General features: G+C 37.7%; 1 protein-coding gene across 1 annotated transcript in view; it reads left to right on the top strand.

The window, feature by feature from the left end:
* LCLAT1 (lysocardiolipin acyltransferase 1) overlaps positions 1–4,319 on the top strand; it is a 200,226-nt gene that overhangs the window by 15,200 nt on the left and 180,707 nt on the right. The window lies entirely within an intron of this gene.

Genomic DNA, 4,319 nt, shown 5'->3' with positions numbered 1-4,319 from the left:
TGTAGCATTGGGAAAGTCAACCACGAAGAAACTGTTTCAAGTGCTGAGGAGCAAGGATGTCCTTGAGGACTGAGTGCTCCGGACAGAAGCCATGATATTTCCAATTGCCTCGTATGCATGTGAGAGCTGGACAATGAATAAGGAAGACCGAAGAAGAGTTGATGCTTTTGAATTGTGGAGCTGATGAAGAATGCTGAAAGTACCATGGACTGCTAAAAGAACTAACAGATCTGTCCTGGAGGAAGTGCACCCGAAATGCTTCTTGGAAGCAAGAATGGCTAGACTTCGTGTCACCTATTTTGGTCATGTTGTCAGAAGGGACCATTCCTTGGAGAAGGATGTCATGCTTGGTAGGGTGGAGTGTCGACGAAAGAGGGGGAGGCCTTCAATGAGATGGATTGACATGGTGGCTGCGGTGATGGGCTCAAGTATAGCAGGGATCATCGTGGAGCTGGCATGGGATAGGGCAGTGTTTCGTTCTGCTGTGCATGGGGTCGCTATGAGTTGGAAAAGACTCGATGGCACCTAACAACAACAACAAAATAACACAGTTTAGTGAATAATTTTAAAATTTAACTATTAACCAGGTGAAGAAGTAGAACATTGCCAGTCCTCCAGCAAATCACCTAACCTCTCAATCGCAATCTTTTCTTTTTTAATAGAAGCTACTAACTTGAATTGTTTAAAGAGTTAATTCTTTGCTATTCTTTTTTAAAATGCATTTTATTGAAATATAATTTATTTACAGTGAAATATACAAAACTAAAGTGACATGAGTCAATGTGTTTATTTTTTTTGTTTGTTTGTTTTTTGCAGTCTTCCCTCCCCTCCCCTCCCGCCCCTGGCAACTAACAAATAACATTTCCCTTTGTATATAAGCCTTCTTGACCTTCCGCAACAACGAACTAATACTTTATTTGTCCTCCTTTGACTTATTTCACTCACCATAATGTCCTCCAGATTCATCCATATTATGCAGTGTATTGCAGACTCTACATTATTCTTTAGTGCTGCATAGCATTCCTTTATGTGTATGTACCATAGTTTGGTCATCCACTTTTCTGCTATAAATCTTGGAGATAAGTCTCTTGCCAGATATGTAATTATCAGCAATTATGAACTTGTTGCTGTCATTTTTGTTATGTGCTCTTTCATGGTGTCGATTTCTTTGTTCCATATAATTTTCTAAGCTGAGCTTGTTTTGTTTATAAATCGTGTTATCACTTCCTTCATTGCTATTGTTTTCGTATTTGCTGAATATTTATGCTGGTCCTCTTTTTTGATGTGAAGGTTTATCATTTTTCTTTGAGGTTACCCTGTGATTAATAGTTTTCTTCTCAAGTTTAGAACTGTCCATTCTATCTTGTAGTTGTCTTACTTCCCTAACATATAGAAGTTTTTTAACAACACAGTTTTTTCCCTGTTTGGTTTGTAGTTGTCCTCATTTGTCAGTTGGTGTGTCTGGTTCCCTGTTTAATCCTGTAGGCTTCTTTACTTTGGATACTTCCATAGCTGGGTTGGTTTCTGGGTTATATCATCATGTGTGTTAATGGTCATTTGTTGTTGGCTGTTGTTGCTTCTCTGTCCAAAGGACTCCCGTTAGCATCTCTTGTAAGGTTGGTCTGGTTTTAATAAATTCCCTTAATTTCAGCTTATCTGGAAATGTCCTAATTTCACATCGTATTTGAGGGACAGTTTTGCTGGCTACATAATTCTTGGTTAGAAATTTTTCTCTTTCAGGGTTTTATATATACCATCCCACTGTCTTTTTGCCTGAATGGTTTCTGTTGAGAAATCTGAGCTTAGTCTTACTGGTTGCCCCTTGTAGGTAACTTTTTGTTTTTCCCGTACTGCTTTCAGAATTCTGTCTTTGTCTTTCGTTTTGGTGAGTTTGATGATGACATATCTTGGTGATTTTCTTTTGGTGTCTATCCTTTTTGGGGTTCGTTGGACTTCCTGGATGGATATATTTTAATCTTTTATCATATCAGAATAGTTCTCTTCCAACAAATCTTGACAATTTTCTTAGTGGTTTTATTTTTCTCTTCATGTTTTGGAATTCCAGTGACACATAAGTTGTTCCTTTTGATGGTATATCACATTAACCTTAGGCTTTCTTCATTTTGTTTTGATCTTTTTTCTGATTGATCCCTTTCCCAAGAGGTATTCAGGTATTTGTCTTCAATCTCATTAATTCTGTCTTCCATTGCATCAGTTCTGCACCTTTGCCCTTCCAATGTGTTATTTCTGACAATTTAGTATTAATCTTCTGGATTTCTATCGTAGATTTAGAATCATTTCTAATTTTTCATTTATTTTGTCATTTTGTTCTTGTATTTTCTTCTGAAATTCTTGTAAGGTTTTTTCTGTGTTTTCCTTGGTCTCTTTCTCAATCCTTTGAAGATACCTAAATACAGTTCTTTTGAATTCCTTATCAGGGAGTTCCAATGCTGCGTCTTCCTCAGGGATGTGTTTTGGGTCTCTATCCTGGTCCCTTGTTTCTCCTGCTTTATCTTGCTTCTTTGTGTGGACTGTGATGCTCTGTTGTCTCTGAGGCATTGTGACGTTTTTGTGTTTATATTTAATTGGTGATTATATGTTGGAGTGACTTTCCCATGATTTTTATTTTCTTTGTTTTATATGTTTCTTTGTTTGGTATGTATTGTGCTGTGCTCCTCTATTCACTAGTTGACAGCACTTATATACTCACCACCTGTCTCCTTTCCTGTTGTCAATCTCTCATATGTCCTTGCTGACCTTGGGAAATAGAGCCGATTCTTAGGTCCCTGAAATCTGAATGAGAATGCTGTCACTTTAAAATTCAAAATGGTTTCCTCTTGTAAAAGTTCAAAATGGCCACCACTTGTAAACATTTAAAATGGCTGCACCCTTGGTCACTTTATATATCCAAAATAGCCACCTCTTGTAAACATTTAAAATGGCTGCACCCTCAGTCACTTTAAATATCCAAAATAGCTGCCGCATGTAAATGGTCAAAATGGCTGTACACTTTGGACAGCAGAAAGTCAACAGCGCAGGTTGTCTCCCTCCTTGCTGTTTCCCTTCCTAGTCATAGGCCACCAGCACAGTCATCCCTGCAGCCCTTGGTGACCAGGGCTGATCTTTAGGTCAATTCTCAGGTCCCAACACCTCTTGGAAATATTCAGGCTGTTGGTCCTGTCAGGGTAGCTGACAGTCCGCAGCTCCAACCGTCTCTGTACTCACTGTTTTTGTTCAGGTTTTCCGCTAGTTGGTGCCTAATCCACTTCTAAATAATTCCCTTCAAAGCTCAGGGCTCCAGGATTATCTTCTGTATCTCTGTCAACTGGTTTCTCTTTTCTTGGTTGAAGAGGGTCTGTGTTGCTTGACTGCCTATTCCTCCATCTTACCAGAAGTCTCAGATTAGTCTTACTGCTATTCTTTATAATTTTATAACATATATATATTTAGCAAAGCAGCCCTGGTGATGCCATGGTTAGGGACATGGCTGTTAACTGAAAGGTCAGCAGTTCAAACCCACCAGCCATTCCACAAGAGAAAGCTGTGACAGTTGGCTTCCTTAAAGATTATAGCCTTGGAAATCCTATGGGACAGGTCTGCTGTGCTTGATTGGGTTGCTATGAGATGGAATTGAATTGACAGCAACAAGTTTATATATTTACCACCGAAATACTCTACTTATTGTCTTTGTTATCAAGTTTTACATATGGGTGCTTACCATATGTTCTCTTTTTGTCTTTTTTTTTCCTTCTTTTTCTCAATGTTGTCCTTATTATGTGTGTTATCCATGCTGTTGTAGATACTGTACTTTCTTTTCATTGTTATTTGATATTCCTTTGAGTGACTGTACCACAGTTTATTTGCTATACCTTGATGGAAGGTTATGATGGTATTTGCCTAACAGAACTTTTGTTTTTGTTATCTTCTATCTGCCTTTGGATCAATTCTCTCTCCATTAGTAGTAAAGTTAAATACTAACTGGTAAATATATTACATGTAAATAATTGGAAAATTTAAATAAAGGATTAAAATTAATTACCAATACTTCTTATAATCTATTATTATACTCTTAAGAACTTTAGTTTGTAATAGACTTTTCTTCTAAATATGTCATATGCATTATATACCTGGCTATCAGAAAAGTTAGTTAAATTTAGCAAATATTTGAGGAATTATTATGCTTCAGACACTATTGTTTGTGTTAAGGCTATAGCATTTTAGTAAACATAAACCCACCAGCCACTCCTCGGAAGGAAGGTTGGGCAATCCTACTTCCGTAGTGATACTGCCTCGGAAACCCAAGGAGGGGTCGCTATGAG

Source organism: Orycteropus afer, unplaced genomic scaffold, assembly GCF_000298275.1.
Source record: "Orycteropus afer afer isolate SDZICR_OR568_19922 unplaced genomic scaffold, OryAfe1.0 scaffold00054, whole genome shotgun sequence".
Classification (NCBI taxonomy): Eukaryota; Metazoa; Chordata; class Mammalia; order Tubulidentata; family Orycteropodidae; genus Orycteropus; species Orycteropus afer.
This window is presented reverse-complemented; position numbering and strand designations above follow the sequence as displayed.